Here is an 18,465-nt window from a genome sequence, read left to right as displayed (position 1 = left end):
CATTTTCCTTCTTCATTTTCAAGGGTCGCTGGCTGGTGGACTCCACTTCTCATGGCTATGTTGTTCTCTGCTCTCTCTGAATTGCCTGGCTTTCTCCCTTGTTGTTCTTTTTATAGGATTTCAGTAAAGTAATTAAGACCCACCTGGAATAGGTGAAAATGTATCTCTACCTAATCCAGCTTAACAACCACTCTTGGATTGAGACACATCTCCAGGGAGATGATCTAATTACAGTTTCAAACATACAGTACTGAATAGGGATTAGAAGAAACGGCTGCCTTTACAAAATGGGATTAAGATTAAACATGGCTTTTCTAGGGTGCATGCATCCTTTGAAACTGGCACAAAGCGTTAAGGATATAAAATATAGCATGATTATCATTCTGTAGGACAAGATTCCGTTTTTCATGACAGAGTTTAGGTGATAGTTGATTCAACAACAGCAAAAAAGCATAGAGATGGTCAGTATAGTAATCTTATGAAAGCCAGTTTATGTTTAAAGGTTGCTGCACAGCTAGTGTGATGGATCATAACAACTGAAAGTGCTGCAATAGATTGTGAAGTTTGCAGAAATGGAATAACATGCAGCAACATTCATTTATATTTCTTGGAAAAGACAGTTGAAATTGTCAGTAACTCAATTGTCTGTGGGAAAGATGATAGAAAGAAGAGGCCTTTAGAAACGTCCTCACTTTGGCATGAGAAAAATAACTAAAAAATACAGGAGCATGATGGAAATGACCATTGGTGATTCTTGGGAATAAAAACTTTCATAAGAACCTTATGTGAGATTGTGTGTGCTGTGTGTGTGTGTGTGTGTGTGAACTGGGATACATTTGACTGAATGTAACAGAAAATTAAAGTTAAAAGGGCTTAGAAATATAGAATATGTTTACTTGAAGTACTTACTACTTAAGGTGGCAAGTTCCAGGGTTGGTTAATGAAGTGGTCCAACATTTTCACAGAAGATTCAAGTTTGTTATCTTTTCACTCTGCCCTTTGGGTTGTCCCCATGTTAGTTCTGCTCACATTCCTGAAATCTTAGACAAGTGTGATATCTTGACCATTCAATTAAAAGAATAATACAGTCTGAAGCAATACTGTTGAGTGCCCTCTAAAAATTAAGGACTTTCCTACAATTACAGCAGCCGTTGCTTCTGCTTCTCACCAGTGAAGAGAATTTCATAATGTAGCCATGACTACTGAGAAAGAAGTTCATGGCTAGCTTAGGCTTTAGCGGGTTCGCCTCTGACTGATGACTAGGGTCACCTGCCTGAGAGACGCTACCTAAATAAAGTCGGGTTTCTGTAACAAGGAATAATTGAATCATCAAAAATTATGTTATTTTCATGAATTGGTCTTCTGTTACTGAGAGTTTTCCTAGTAACACAGAAATAATGAAATTTACAACAGTAAACGTAGTATCAATGTTCAAATGCACAGTTTTTACAGTCAAAAGTAACGTGCAATGCTGCTTGGTTGTTAGGGTTCTATATTTAGAGCTACTTCCAGATTAATATCTGTATCTGAGTTAAAAACTTCACTTGAAGCAGTAAACAATTGGATATTTTTTCTTAAATGGGAGCCATTTTTTATTGAGGAGAGGTTGCCAACAATGATGATGATGATGATGACAACCACAAAATTACAAGCATTTTGGTTACAATGCCATTAACACATTCCTGGAAAAATTCATATTTGGCAAAATCACAGGCTAAAAATATCAGAATTTATGGCAAAATAAGGCTACTGGAAGAATAACTGAATAATCAAAACGTGGGCAACGTTGTTAATGTAGTGCTAACCAATGCAAAAATAATCCCAATAAAATGACAACACAGTTATAAAATATTTTCCTAATTAAAAAATGCTATATCAAATATATAGGACTACTTTTAAAAAAAAATGAAAGTACCATTAAGGATGGGATTGTAAAGAAGAGTTGAATTTACTAAGAAAGGAAGATGTGGACAAAGTTAAAATAAATAAAATGGGGACGTTTTCATAATTATACCTTCAATGCAAAGCACAGTTCTCACTGATCCAGAAGGCATAAGGAGGGGTGAGTAGACTCTGGGGCACTCTGTACATTCCTCCCCACTTCACCGTGATCAGCCACATTCTCATTTCAGATGCTGTTGCACTTGCTGGCATGGCGCAAAATACTGACCAGCTGGGTATGGGAAACTTAATGGGAACTAATGGCCTCCATTTGGCTGATATCATTCTCCTGCTGACATATCATATCTGAGCAGTGCTGACCATATTGAAATAAAATTATGCTGCAAGTTTAATAATTGGATCCAAAGAATAACTAGTAGCTAGGTGATAGTGCAATGTTTTTAATGACAACTACTTACTTTGTTGCAAAGTAACACCATTGTCTGGGTGTTATAATCATGTGACGATGCCATACCCTTGGATCAGAACAATCCTAGATCTCTAGAGCAAGGAAGAGTGAATTATTTCATTCTCTCTAATCATTCACCCAACTGGTAGAAAGTAGAAATACGGACTGGAATCATGGAATTTGGAAATTCCTTTTCCTGATAGCTTCAACGGAAAAATAAAATTGTTACATCATAGGGACTGTAATCAGTGCTATGTATAACACACACCTTCAAAATTGTAATCTGGGTTGCATAGTTCCAAACAGCCTAGAAACCAAAGGCAGGGAGAAGGAAGATTATAGGATACTCAGGACTTACAAACTAATCCAGAGTGACTGCTCAGGAGAAAGGCAGTTTTTCTCTTAGACGTCTTGATGCAGGTAAGATGATTTCAAGTCCTCAATAGCATATTTATGAATCCCAGAATTTTTTTGTTTGAAATTATTTTCATGGAACCAAAGACCCAACACAAAAATTTAAGTTAATGGAAGTAATTTTGGACGACCACAACAAATGTTGCTCTGATGGCTGGTTTTGTCTAAGTTTAAGGATAAAAATTTTTAGCTAAATGTGGATATCAGATTAAAAGACTGTTTAGATACTTTAATCATATATTGAGCCAAACGGTAAATGGTGTTGTCCTATGAAACTGTTGAAAATAGAGCTTATGCATGCATTTGAAGGTAAAAAGAGAATTTTCATTTAAGTAAGACGAATAAAGAACAATTCGTTTTGGAGCGAGAAAATATTTTCTGTTGAGAATGTTGTGTTTGAGTGAGATGGAGACATTAGAATTGTATGCTACTAATCTCCAATAATAGAATAGAAACAACAGTTTGAGAAATATGAGTGAACATATTCTCCATTAATATATGCATGTTTATAAATCATAAACTTCTTTATTTAAAAGTTATCCAGAGTGTCCCAAATAAAAAGTTCAAGTCCATTTTTACAAGATTTCAAAAACACAAGATTTGTACATTTATATATGTATAATATACGAATTTAAAATATACTTCAAAAGTGAATGTATAGGGGACACACGGGGTGGTTCAGGGGTAGAATGCTCGCCTTCCATGTGGGAGACCCAGGTTTGATTCCTGGACCATGCACCCCCTCCAAAACAAAAATTGAATGTATGAAAGAGTTGAAAATCTGCTCTTATATAAAATTTATTTATGAAGCCCTATAGGATAATATTTTTAACAACAACAATTTTTCCACCATATGTATAATAAAATATTGAATTTGAAATCAAATAAAAGATTCTCTCCTAAAAACTATTTTTAAACAACCAATTGTTAAAACAGCTTATTGAAAATTAGTTTGATTGAATTCAATTGATTTCACTTATGCTTTTAAATTGTTTAAGATTTTAAAGTTTAGATTTGTGACATTTGGTTATTTCTTTAAAGAGTTAGTAGCCACCATGTAGAACAAGTGTTATTAAATGATAAGGAAGCAAATATTTATTGATATTTATAGTGTTTTACCATATTATCATCACAACAATGCTATAAGTTATTTTTCCACTTTGTATGTGGGAAAGGTTATTTAGAAGGGTGACTATATAGAATCAAGAGCTTGGATGTTAAACAGACACCTTTTAGTTTAAATCCAAACTCTGGCATTTACAAGCTGAGTAACTTGGGGTAAACCCTAGTAAAGCAACACCTTCTTCATAAGGTTCTTAAGATGTAAAAGTTAATGCATGGCAAGGTGCTACCATAGTATCTGCCCAGAGCAAAGACTGAAAAACAGTAGCCTTTCTTTTAATTAGTATTTTAATACTTCCATGATCATTTTCTTGCTGTTACTATTATTGTTGATGTTATTAATACTATTAAATATAGTAATAGATATTCCACAGAAAGTTATATTGCTATAAACTTACAAGTTTTAATCTCAGGTTTTTCAGTCCAATGCTGGGCTCTGATCCCTGATCTTTCAACCCAAAGTGTATGTGTATTGCCGCCTTCATTTCCTGCAAAAATACATCAGTGCTTTAAATAGAGGATATGTCCTCTAAAGCAGGGCATCTCAAATCACTTGGGGATCCTATGAAAGTACAGAAGATGATTCAGTAGGGGTACATTTTTGAAATATATTCTGTATTCCCAAAGTTTCCTGCAAATGCCTGGGACCTCTGGTCCTGGAAGCACTGTTTCAGTAGTGAAGAGATACAGGATATTTTGAGATCTTTGGGCACATAAAGTCTAAAAATAGTACATAAGTCTTTTGGACCCAACTCTCCCTTGAGAAGTGACAGATCACTGCCTTCAGAATCATGGGCTCAAAATAACCTATGGACTTCATGACAAAAGTATTATATCACATAGGGAGTATTACATTTGGAAATAATATTTCCTATCTTTAACTATGTGTTCTTTCTAGCATTTTTTTCAGAGAATAAAGAAATATAAACCTATTTTCTTGATGGATACTTTACATGTCTTTAAATATCAGAAATGTTGGATCTGCTCACATTGTTTAGAGATAGTAACTTAAAATATAAGTGAATTGTATTATAGTTATTGTTTATTGCAAAAATGTCTTTTCATGTAAAAAAAAGAATTGAAATAGCCTTAAAATTGAATTTGAGGCTGCAAATGTAGAGAACCTGATTTACTCAATCTTCAGTCCTGCATATTTCATATACCTACTCCATCTCAAGAACCGAATGCATGCTGTGTGTGCACTGAACCGAATGCACTGTGCGTGGTGAGTTGAACAGTGTCCTGGCATCCTTGGGGCTGGCAGACTAGAGGAAGCCATAAACATTGAAAAATTAGTCAAGCAAATAAGCAAATAATTTGACATTTCTGTAAGCACTTTAAAGAAAAACAATAGGACAATATGAGAGAAAACACTTTGCCAGAGGATGAGGGAGCTATGGGAAGGCCTCTCCAAGAAAATAATGATTAGGCTGACAGCAGAAAAATATGAATCAGTCAGGAAAAAAAAAAAGGAAAGAAAATATCCCAAGAATATTTCAGAACAACATATGATAATGTATTGAAGTCAGAAAAACTTCCAAGAAAATAGAAAGGAGTGGGGTGTTGTTCATGAGTGACAGGTTCTCAGTGACCAGGGTATGACAGTAAGATGTGGTTGGCATAAAACATGTCCTGATTTCTAGGTTCTGCTCAAGCCTTCATTCCCCAGTTCCCACTGGGCCAATAACTACCAAAATAAAAATGCTGGATCATTTTGATTTCCTTAGGTAATTTTTGTGGCTCTATAAAATGGACATAATTCTTTTAGCAAGTTTGTTTTGAGGGTACAATAATATAGGTTGCATGGGAATGCCTTGAAAAGTTGAAAACATTGGGTGAATTATCACTGTAAGAGACATAACTCACTTGATGCATCAGTGTCAACACAAAGATAAGTTTATTTTCACCAAGATGCCAAGATTTTGTGAAGAGTTCACTGGACTCTTTGCTATTGCTGGGGCATTTCCAAAGTAAGCTGAAAGTAAATGGCAAGAAAGTGAAATAGAGTGTTGATCAGAATAAAAGTTCACATTGATCTGACTGCTTGAATAGTCTTCTTCCAGAAAGTTCTCAATACACAAAGCATGGACTATTACAACCTTTAGAATAAGGAAATGGTAATGAAGAAAACATATTGGGATGTGACTTTCCTCCAGGGCAGGCAAGTTAGCAGATCTTTGGAGAACAGGTGCAGAGGTGATTTTGGAGTATTTGGGTATATTTCTCTATTGTCCCATTGCATAGGCATAAGCAAGGTCAGACAATCCAACAGGGGTTCACATCATTTGGAAGCTTCACTAACGTCTCCCTCCAGCTGCTGTTGCCTGCACTTCCTTGATGCAGTTCTGTTAATGCAAATCTCTGTAAAGTTTAAATCTTTGACGTCATATACAGATCTGTGAGAATCAAGTATTTACTTCATTTCCTGCAAAAAAAAAAGTGAAAGAGGGATGGGAAAGTTTCAAGAACCTGGGCAACTGGATAAATAGGCTGTCCTGAACTATCCATGGCAAACTGCTTCAGATTTGAAGGTAGTCTGTCCTCGGTGTGATCTGTTTAATCTAATTTCTGTGCATCTTTTACACCAAAAATTGAAGAAGTATAGAGCATATAAGGAAATTCTTAGTTATGCAAAATTATAAAACTTATTTGAATTGCGGATTCTCTAAGAATTTCTTGATAAAGATTAGGGGAGATTGGATGAGAACTATGCAGATGATTCTTATTCTAAATTGCATTTCCTTGTGAGAACATGGAAGAACATAATAGAAAAGACAAGCAACCAAAAACAAACTAAGGGCTTGGAGGAAATTAAATAAAGGACATGATCAATACGAAGTGGTGGAAAAAACCAAGAACAGAATACAATAAAAATATTTTGAAAAACAAGTTAATATAGTATTTTTATGTGTGTTTGTGTGTTTAAGAGAGAGGGGTGAACAGGGGAGAGAAACTTGGCCAAATATCTTAAAATTAAAAGGCTATTGTTTTCTAAAATCATTATTAGAAATGTCTTATTTTCTTTACCATGTTCATCTGGGGAACATATTGTAAAACACTTTTCATGGAACGGTAAGATACTTTACTTTTGGCTTTTACTATTTCCCTTGCTTAATCCACTTGCGAGCTTAAAATTTAAATCCTTTTAAACATTTGGTTTCTTTGGAAATGTTAATCTCAAAAAAGATTTTATTTCTTTTTGGTGTAAAAGTAATTACTCTTCTTTTTGTGCAATTATACACTACATTCTGTTTTATTTGTATTGCATTTTCACATTAATCTTATTCTGTTAATACTCTAGTTAAGTTGCTAACCATTTGCAATAATGCTTTTAACACAAAGGGAAAAGCACTTTTGGGAAAGAAAAATAATCGTATTGACATTTTATAGAAGCTTTTCCCTTTCCTTTTACTTTTTGCTTCAAAATATTACACTCCAGCAATGCTTTTACATTTGAAGCTAAGTCTGCAGCTCAAAAATATTGATTCCTTTATCTGCAGGATACTGTTGGCCACAGCAGACAACACAAATGAATGAAAATGCATTCATTTTTTTCCCCTTTCAGAAGAGACTCTTTATCTGTCCATGTACTTCAGGATCAAGGCAAAGAATTCCTCAGCTGAGTCTTGGCAGAGTGATTTCGGCAGAAGTTTCTTTCTCAGAAAAGTGAATTAGCATAGAGGAATTGGGAACTTTTCTCTAATAATGTATGTCATCAAATATTTACTAAGTGTCTTCTAAATTCCAGGTATTGTGTTAGTGGCTGGAGATAAATTGATCCATTCCAGCTTTTTAGGAACTTTCCCTTTAGTGTGACCAATCATGCCAGTTGTGTGAAGACTAGCAATAATATTTTGAAGAAAACCTAAAGAACATGCCCCACATAGGAGGGAGGGCAGTCAGTTCACTCTAGGGGTGACTCAGGCCTAATTTGAAGTAGGCATAGTCTATCCTTTTCAAGAATAAGTTTCATAGGGATAAGCCCCAGGGTCAAGGCTCAGCCTATTGATTTGGTTGCCCCACTGCTTGTGAGAATATCAGAAATTCTCCAAATAAGGAAGTTGAATATTTCCTCCTCTCTCCAAATTCCCCCAAGAGGACTTTGCAAATGCTTTTTATTCACTGCCCAAATCACTCTGGGATTTATCTGGGCATCACACTAATTTTGACAAACCAACAAAATCTCATGCCCTATTCAAGGTTCCATGTACTTACAGTGTTCAACTAAACTAACCATACAAGTTAAATTAGGAAAAATAAAAATAGAAATTACCCAAAATGTAAATTTTGCACCAAATAAACATTTCTCCCTTTAGTCTCTCACAGAAGTTGAAGTTTTAAAATATTGACAATATCATCCTTTACCCAGTCTTCTGATATACCTTAGCCCTATCCAGATCAGCTATATTCATATCTCTACTCAATGTCTGACCACTTTTTCAACTTTTTAAACAGTTCCCTGTATGGGGTACTGCTGACTTTAATAGCCTCAGAGCTCTAACTCTGAGTTTCAGATGTCGCATAAATACCCAAAGTTTCCGGGAAAGACCATGTTATATAGAAACAACCCAGTACCTCAAAATTTAGAATTAACAGTTGCACATCCTGAATAGATGTGACTACAGTAAGAGCTTGAATCCAGGACCCTTACAAAATGCCCCAGGCTGACAAGCAATGCTCTTGACTTTAGTTCATTGAATTTTCATATTATAGTTAGTCCATATGATTAGGGCATGATAATATTTGTCTTTTTGTTCCTGACATTTCATTCAACATACAGCTCTTAAATTTCATTCACCTAGTTGCATCATTTCTTCTTGAGGCCATTCAGTAGTACATTGTACGTATAGACCATAGTTCCCCTTTACATTCCTCAGTCTTTTTACACTTAGGCCACCTCCATTTATTGTGAATCAGCAACATGACTGCCAGAAATTCATTTGTGTCCCAGCACTCAATTTCTCCAGGTATGTACTGAGCACCAGTGTTTCAGGATCATATGGCAAACCCATCCCTAGCCTCCTGTGGAATAACTACACTGCCCTCCAAGGGACTGCACCTCTCATTTTCTTGTGGACAGCTACTAGGTACATTTCTTTTTCTGCATTTTCTCTAGCACTTATTTCTCTTTCTTCTTTTTTAAAGTTTTATTCACACATCACACAATCCAGCCTAATTGTATAGACACAACTTTATCACCATACTCTATCTGAAGACATCACCTCTTCTTCCACAAAGAATCCATACCCCTTTCCCAATTCCCCCACCTGTTGACATTTAGTTTTGGCATAATGCCTTTGTTACATTCAGTGGAAGTATATTACAATTACTATTGACTGTAGAACCTACATTACTTTGATTGTACTTTTTCCCATAGACCATCTATTTTCAGCACCCTGCAATACTGAAATTAATTTGTTTTCCCTCATACAAAGACATTTTTAAATTTGTATATTTAATCACCATCGTTGTACAATATAGGCTTTCCTAAATTATACCATGTCAATCTTTATCCTCTGTCTTTCCTCTGGTTTCATATGTGCCTCCAGCCTTTCTCTCTCTACCATACTCACATTCAGCTTCATTCAGTGTGCTTCTTGTGTTACAATCAGGTAATATTATTATCCATTTCTAAATTTTTGCAGTCTGCTTGCTGCACAATCTGTATTCCTTCAGCACCAAATGCCCAATTTCTACCTTATTTCTATCTCCCGATAACCTGTGTTCTTAACTTCAATTCTCCAAGTTCACTCATTAAAGTTAGTTCATATTAGTGCGACCATACTACTTGCCCTTTTGTTTAAGGCTATTTCATTCAGCATAGCATCCTCAGTGTCCCTCCACGTTGCTACATGGTTCATGATGTTATACTGTCTTACAACTACATAATGTTCCATCATATGTACATATCACAGCTCGTTTAGCCATTCATCTGTTGATGGATAATTGGGCTGTTTCCATCTCTTGGCAATTGTAAATAAAGCTACTATAAACATTGGTGTGCAAATGTTCATTTGCGTCCTCACCATCATGTCCTTTAAATAGATACCTTACAATGGGATTACTGGATCATATGGCAATTTTATGCTTAGCTTCCTGTGGAACTGTCAATCTGTCTTCCAGAGTGATCATACCATTTTGCATTCCTACCCACAGTGGATTAGTGTGCTCTTCTCCATACCCTCTCCATCAGTTGTCATTTTCTGTTTTTTTTTGTTTGCTTGTTTTTTATAATGGCTATTTTAGTGGGTGTGAGATGATATCTCTTTGTTTTGATTTGCATTTCCCTAATAGCCAGTGAATTTAAGCATGTTTTCATGTCCCTTTTAGTCATTTGTATTTCATCTTCTGAGAAGGGTCTATTCATGTCTTTTGCCTATTTTTAAATTGGGCTGTTTGTCTTTTTGCTGTTGAGCTGAAGAATCTCTTTATATATTCAGGATACTAAACCCTTATCTGATATATGGTTTCCAAATATTGTCTCCCATTGCATAGGCTACCTTTCACTTTCTTGACAAAGTTCTTTGATGCATAAAAGTATTTAATTTTGAGGAGTTCCCATTTGTCTGTTTCTTTCTTCAAAGCTCATGCTTTGGATGTAAGATCTAAGAAACTGCCTCCTATTACAAGTTTTATAAGATATTTTCTGACATTTTCTTCTAAAAGTTTTATAGTCTTAGCTCTAATGTTAAGGTCTTTGATCCATTTTGAGTTAATTAATTTTTGTATAAGGTGTGTGATATGGATCCTCTTTCATTATTTTGCATGTGGATATCTAGTTCTCCAAGCACCATTTATTGAAGGAGATGCCCTGTCCCAGATGGGTTGGCTTGACTGTCTTATCAGAGATCAATTGTCCATAGATGAAAGGGTCTATATCTGAACACTCTATTTAATTTCATTTGTCAGTATCTCTATCTTTATGCCAATACCATGCTGTTTTGACTATTGTAACTTCATAATATGCTTTGAAGTCAGGTAGTGTGAGATCTCCCACTTCATTTTTCTTTCTCAGTATATTCTTAGCTATTTGGGACACCCTGCCCTTACAAATAAATTCAGTTACTGGTTTTCCTTTTTCTGCAAAGTAAGGTTTTTTTTTGGATTTTAATTGGTATTGCAAATCAATTTGTGTAGAATTGACATTTTAACTATTGTTAGTCTTTTAATTCATGAACATGGTATGCCCTTTCATTTATTTAGGTATTCCATAATTTCTTTTAGCATTTTCTTGTAGTTTTCTGTGTATAAGTCTTTTGCATCCTTACTTAAATTTAACCCTAAATATTTGATTCCTTTTGTTTCTATTGTAAATGGAATTTTTTCCTTGATTTCCTCCTCAGATTGCTCATCACTAGTGTATAGAAACATTAAAGATTTTTGAGTGTTGATCTTGTAACCTGCCTCTTTTCTGTACTCATTTATTAGCTCTAGTAGCTTTGCTGTGGATTTTTTTCAGGATTTTCAACATACAGTATCATATCATCTGCAAACAGTGAGAGTTTTACTTCCTCCTTTCCAGTTTGGATGCCTTTTATTTCTTTTTCTTGTCTAATCACTCTGTCTAGAATTTCCAGCACAATGTTGAATAACAGTGGTGACAGCAGACATCCTTGTCTTGTCTCTCATCTTATGGGATAAGCTTTCCCCATGGAAGATGATGTTAGCTGTGGGATTTTCATATATTCCCTTTATCATATTAAGGAAATTCCCTTTTATTCTTATCCTTTAAAGTGTTTCCATCAGAAAAGATGCTGAACTTTGTCAAATGCCTTTTCCTCATCAACCAAGGTGATCATGTGGCTTTTCTGCCTTGATTTGTTGATATAGTGTATTACATTAATTGATTTTCTTACTGAACCATCCTTGAATACCTGGAATAAATCCCACTTGATCATGGTGTATATTTCTTTTAATATGCTGCTGGATTTGATTTGCAAGTATTCATTAGAGAGATTTGTCTGTAATTTTCTTTTCTTGTAGTCTCTTTGTCTGGCTTTGGTATGAGAGTGATGCTGCCTTCATTGAATGAGTTAGGCAGTTTTGTTTTCTTCTTCAATTTTTGAAGAGTTTGAGCAGGATTGGTATTAATTCTTTATTAAATACTTGGTAAAATTCACATGTGAAGCCATCTGCTCCTGGACTTTTCTTTTTCTGGTATCTTCTTGATGATTGATTCAATCTCTTCACTTGTGATTGTTTTATTGAGGTCGTCTATTTCTTCTTGAGTCAATGTTAATTGTTCATGCCTTTCTAAGAAGTTGTCCATTTCATCTATGTTGTCTAGTTTATTAGCATATAGTTGCTTTTAGTATCCTCTCATTGCTTCCTCTATTTCTACTGGGTCGGTAGTTAAGTTTCCTGTTCTGTTTCTGATTTTATTTATTTGCATCTACTTCCTTTTTCTGTCAACCTAGTTAAGGGTCCATCGATTTTATTGATTTTCTCAAAGAAATAACTCCTGGTTTTGTTGATTTTCTTGATTGATTGTTTTCATGTTCTCAATTTCATTTATTTCTGCCCTAATTGTCTTTATTTCTTTCCCTTTGTTTGCTTTGGGATTAGTTTGCGGTTCTTTCTCTAATTCTTCCAAGTAAAAGTTAATTCCTTGATTTTTGCCCTTTTATTTTTTTAATATAGGCATTTAAGACCATAAATTTCCCTCTTAACACTGTGTTTGCTGTATCCCATAAATTTTAATAAGTTGCATTTTCATTTTCATTTTTTGCCTCAAGATATTTACTGATTTCTCTTGTAATTTCTTCCTTGACCCAGTGATTGTTTAAAAGCGTGTTGTTTAGCCTCCATACATTTGTGAATTTTTTGCTCCTCTGCTTGTTATTGATTTCCAACCTCATTCTATTATGATCTGAGAAAGTGTTTTGCATGATTTCAATCTTTTTAAATTTATTTAGACTTGCTTTGTGACCCAGCATATGGTCCACTCTTGAGCACTCGAGAAAAATGGAGATCCTGCTATTGTGGAGTGTAATGTTCTGTAAATGTTAAGTCTAGTTCACGTGCTGTATTATTCATATTTTCTGTTTCTTTATTGATTCTCTGTCCAGATATTTTGTCCTTACTTGATAGCAGGTAATTGAAGTATCCAGGTATTATGGTAGAGTTTTCTATTTCTCCCTTCAGTGTTTGCATCATGTATTTTGTTAAGGTTTGACAATAATGGTCCTTTATGTATTTTGGAGCACTTTGGCTAGGTGTATAAATATTTGTGGTTGTTATGTCTTCTTGTTTAAATGTTCCTTTTATTAATACATAGTATCCTTCTTTGTCTCTTTTAATTGTTTTACATTTGAAGTCTAATTTGTCAGATATTAATATAGCTATCCCTGCTCTTTTCTGATTGATGTTTGCATGAAATATCTTTTCACAACCTTTCACTTTCAGCCTATTTTTGTCCTTGGTTCTAAAATGACTCTCCTGTAACAGCATATAGATGGGTTCTGTTTTTAAATTCATTCTGCTAGTCTATGTTTTTTGATCAGGGAGTTTAATCTTTTAACATTCAGTGTTATTACTATAAAGGCAGTATTTTCCTCTATTATTTTTCCTTTTGGATTTTATACATCATATCTATTTTTTTTATTTTTACCTTTACTGATAGTTTTCATTTCTACACTCTTCTCCACACCTCTCTCCTGCCTTTTCCTATCTGCTTGTAGTGCTCCCTTTAGCATTTCCTACAGAGTTGGTCTCTTGGCCACAAATTCTCAATGATTGCTTTTCTGGAAATGTCTTAATCTCCCCCTCATTTTTGAGGGACACTTTTGCTGGATTTAGAATTATCACTTGGCAGTTTTTCTTTTAAAATCTTAAATATATAATACCACTATCTTCTCCCTTCCATGTTTTCTGCAGAGAAATCCACACATATTCTTGTTGAGATTCCCTTGCATGTAATGGATTGCTTTTCTCTTGCTGCTTTCAAAATTCTCTCTTTCCCTTTGAAATTTGACAGTCTGATTAGTAAATGTCTTGGAACATGTCTATTTGAATGTATTCTGTTTGGGGAACACTGCATTTCTTGGATCTGTAATTTTATGTCTTTCATAAGAGATGGGAAATTTTTGGTGATAATTTACCCCACTAGTCTTTCTCCTCCTTTTCCCTTCTCTTCTCCTTCTGGGACATCCACAGCACTCATGTTTATGCACTTCATGCTGTCATTAAATTTCTTGAGACCCTGGTCATATTTTTCAATTATTTTCCCTATATTTTTTTGTGTATGACAGATTTCAGATGTCCAGTCCTCTAATTTACTAATCCTTTTTTCTGCTTCTTCAAATCTATTGCTGTAGGTTTCCATTTTTTTTATCTTTTCTGTTGTGCCTTTCATTCCCATAAGTTCTGTGATTTGTTCCTTCAATCTTTCAATTTCTTCTTTTTTGTTTGCCCAATGCCTTCTTTATATCTTTCCTCAACTCATTGATTTGCATTTTGATGAGATTTTCCATGTCTGTTCAAACATCATGAATTAGTTGTTTCAACTCCTGTGTCTCATTTGAATAGTTGGTTTGTTCCTTTGACTGGGCCATATCTTCAATTTTCCTAGTATGACTCGTTATGTTTTGCATGTCTAGGTATTTATTTATTTTTTTAATTAGTTTATTCTGGAGGTTGTTTTCACTCTTTACCTAGAATTCTCTTGCTGAATGGCTTTGTTCTCTAGCCCTTCTTTGGAATTCAGCTCAATTTATTCTAGACCTCTAGCACAGGTTCTGTTTAACTAATCAGAATCTTTCAGTTCTTACCTTATTTTTTCTGTTTCTTGCCCTACTTATATGGAGGTTTTTTGAGTTTTTTTCTTCTTCTTCTTTTTTTTTTTTTTTTATTTTTTAAAGAGGGTCTCCTCAGATATCATAGACTCCAGCCAGATTTTCCCACACTGAACTGCCCCATGTCTTAGAAGGAGAGAGTAGTCTGCATCAGTTTTCCCTGAGGGTGAGATCCAGCAAGTTATCAGACTTTTCTATGAAGCCTCCAGACCTGTGCTTTTCCTATTTTGCTCAGCATGTCTTGCTTGATTGCCTGTGGGTTCCCACCAGTAAAATGATGTGGTTTCTTTAATTTCATCGGGCTTTCCCTGCTGTGTGTGTAGTTGAGACAGAGATGAGATTGTTAATTGGCATTAATTGCTTCAGTTTTCCAGTTCCTGGGGCCTGAATTCCTTGAGGGAGAAATTCCACTTGAGCTGGGCCTCACCTGTCTCTTGGGGAACATACATCCTTTACAGAATTAACTCCTTTCACTAACTAGTTACTTTGTCTTTCAGACAAGCTTAATTCAGCCTTGCTGGAGCAGTGCTGGAACCTGAGAAGGCTTCCATTTCTATCTAATGAGCTATTAAGTAGCAGAAACAAAGCAAAAAAATAAAATCCTTTTCAGAGCATGACCCTTGGTCCTTGAGTTTATCAATCAAGAGCTTAGTTTGACACATGACTCTATATATCTCCAGGATCTATGTGGTCCCTTTTCTTGGGGGTCCAGTCCTTTTGCATTATTTTATTGTTGTCCAACTCACAAAGCTTCATTTTTTTTTCTCCATCAGTCCCACCCCCTCTCTGTAGGGACAAAATCTCCTAGTACCTTTAGCACTTATTTCAGGTTTCCCTGTGCTGGGGGCCTATTTTCTGTAGTCAGAATTTGTTAAGCTAAGCCCTTGCTGCCAGTAAAGTCTGTTTCCTTACCCCTCAGGGAACCAGCTTGCTGTGCCCATGGGGGAGAGGTGGCAGCTTCTACAACTTGGAGGATGTACATTTCTGTTTGGGGTCTCAGCTGGTCCACCTGGTCCAGACTAGTGTACAATGTGTGTCCGGTCACCGACATAGCCCCGGCGGTTGTTCTGTACTGGTCCTGGCTATTGACCAACTGCTCTGGGGGATGAACTAAATTCCACACCTCACTAAATCCCTGAGGCAGGATTTGCTTCTACAATATTATCTCAGTTCCCCAAATGGCCTGTGCTAAGGAAGAGTGAATCTCTCACAAGTAATGATAACTTTTCAAACAGGTTGTATGTGTGTGTGTGTGTGTGTCTGTGTATTTCTTCACAAACATGGTCTTGTGATAGGATGCTTATAAAGGGATATTCTGGTCTCCTTTTCTATAAGGTATGATAGTCTGCACCACAGCAAATGAAAAAGAAAAAGATCCTGTGACAGAAGAGTTTCCATCCCTTGACAATTTTTAATGCTGGTTCATAGAAGGGAATTATGCCTCACTTAACTTATTTGCTTATTTGTATTCACTTTTTTACATCAAACGCTATAAAGACAGCATGTTCAGCCATTGGTAGGCAGTGAAAGTTTACAGTGGATTTCCCAGACTAGGATAAGACTAAGAATTGTTGAATATCTTTTAATAAGAACTCTTTATTTTCTTGAACATCTTATCATTTACAAAATTCATTTGAGCACATTATCATATTTAAATCTACAACAAGATCAAGAAGAAAGTAAGGTAAATATGTTCATAATGTTTTAATGAATATGAGAATTATATTCCTTTGGCACAGGCAATTACAATAGATTTCAAAGATCAGAACAAATGTCATGCTCCTTGACAAAGTTTTTCTATATCTACCCAACTGCACAAAATTCTATTGTCCTCTAAATTTTCATAGCAAAATATTATAATAACATATATAACCACTCTCCCCTTTAGACTATAATCATCATGAATAAGTTTAACTAACATGTAATGAATCCTATTCATGTGCAAGGCACTATTTTAATTAAATTTTGTATTCACTCTTTAAATCTTCCCCCAAATCTGTAAATTAGGCTTTATTATTACTGTATTTTACAGTATGGATACTTAGATAAGGAAATCAGGGCACTTATAATTTTAACCTATGCAGATCACTCCACTAGTACATGGCAGAGTCAGGGTTCTAACACAAACAATACTTTGTATCTTTCATGCTGTCTCATATGAAGAAAGTTATCATATATATCTGTGTAACACTTGGAATGAATAACATTGTGTTTTGAGTATAGTAGCTACTAAATATATCCTTACATAATGAATGAGCAATGCATAGGACTTCAAGTAAAGAGAAAATTCATTTCCAAGAGTAAAGACAGAAAAAGTCAAGAAGTCAAGTTGATTTTGAAGATATAAACAAGTTCCTAGAAGTATACAACATAAAAGGGCAGAGATAGTTTTATTATTTTGTTTTGCTTGGCAATGATAGATCTCTGGAGTAATGAAACAGAATGCACTTTAATATAAGAAATGACATTAAATATAAAAACAAAATCACTCTTTGTGTATTAACTAGTTTAATGGTAAAGACAGTCATATTAAGGCGAGCCTTCTGTCGAACACAAATGATGGGAACTATAGAAAGAATAGAAATCTTTGGTAAAACTGTATGCATTTGAACTGAGATAAAGACATTTAAATATTGGATTTACATATAGTTTTAAGTCTCTGTTTTCTCCATTGTCCAAAACTGGGGATCATTCAAATTTATCTTACACCTATAATTCAAAGACTATTCCAAAATAAAGTGCAAATAAGTATTTGTTGTATTTATTAATTATTATGCTACCTTACCTCTAAAGTACAACAAAAAAGATATCTCTGTCTTGGAAAAAACAAGAAAGATATAATTGAATAGGTATTGCATTATAAATATTTGTTGAATTTATTGTTATGCTATCTTATCTCTAAAAATACAAACAAAAACAGGTCATTTGCATTAAAAAAGGGGAAAAAAAAGGACAGAAAAAAAACCATTTAAGATCTTAGCCACATTTCATTCCTAAACAAAGTAAGAATGGTATCATTGGGCATGTATTGCAACTGTATCTTGAAATCTTGTATTATAGTAAGATTGAAATGTCCATTTACATACACAACATAATCATCTGAAAAATGCTTGAAATAAGTATCTAGAATTTGGAAATGGAAGAGCAGAAATGAATAAAGATGCGTATCTGGGGAAGAATGACTCATCTATGGATGAAATGTAATTTTTAAAAATATTAATTTTTCCAATAATGTTAAGTTGGCAGATGTCCAAAATGCCAATGGGAGAAGAGGATGCATATCTTAAATATATCCTGAAGTGTCCCTGGTTTGAGGTAAGGTCCAACAGCCAGAATAAAGCTGGAAATAACAGATTTCACAGTCCTTAGCATAGCTCTGAGGTCCTGCAGACATGAATTCAAATAACCAGTCCACTTATAGGGCTCAGCTTTCCGACTTTGGGCAAAAAATGTTTAGAAGTTTTAGTACCTTCCTCTGTTTAATGGGGAGTGTAGCAATCGTTATTTCATTTGCTTGTAATATGAATTATGAAAAGTAAGCATGCAAAGAATTCAAGCAGTTAACTAGCATACACATATGCAAACACATGCATTCTCACACTCACGTATACACTTGCACACACTCATACACACTTCTTTTTGAAGGAACATATAAAGAATGTTTAAGGATATTATATCCAGAAATATCTTGATGTATCTTGTCTTTTTCAATAAAAAATATAAGATAAGATATATCTGCCAAATACACATATCTTTTCTCCACTAATTTTATCTTTATTTATCACC

General features: G+C 34.7%; 1 long non-coding RNA gene across 7 annotated transcripts in view; it reads right to left on the bottom strand.

Annotated features, from left to right (window-relative positions):
- LOC143661628 (uncharacterized) overlaps positions 1 to 18,465 on the bottom strand; it is a 163,123-nt gene that overhangs the window by 49,065 nt on the left and 95,593 nt on the right. Inside the window, exons 3-4 of one of the 7 annotated variants that reach the window (XR_013164747.1) lie at positions 5,753 to 6,311; positions 4,983 to 5,151 (exon numbers count right to left, since the gene is read on the bottom strand). The exons of 5 other annotated variants lie outside the window; for them this stretch is intronic. This is a non-coding gene — a long non-coding RNA (uncharacterized LOC143661628). Of the gene's footprint in view, positions 1 to 4,280; positions 4,375 to 4,982; positions 5,152 to 5,752; positions 6,312 to 18,465 lie in introns of those variants that run through there. One more of the 7 variants, XR_013164751.1, reaches the window with a different exon arrangement.

Source organism: Tamandua tetradactyla, chromosome 17 (genome assembly GCF_023851605.1).
Source record: "Tamandua tetradactyla isolate mTamTet1 chromosome 17, mTamTet1.pri, whole genome shotgun sequence".
Classification (NCBI taxonomy): domain Eukaryota; kingdom Metazoa; phylum Chordata; class Mammalia; order Pilosa; family Myrmecophagidae; genus Tamandua; species Tamandua tetradactyla.
Note: the sequence above shows the minus strand (reverse complement) of the source record. Positions and strands in the feature narration are given on the sequence as shown.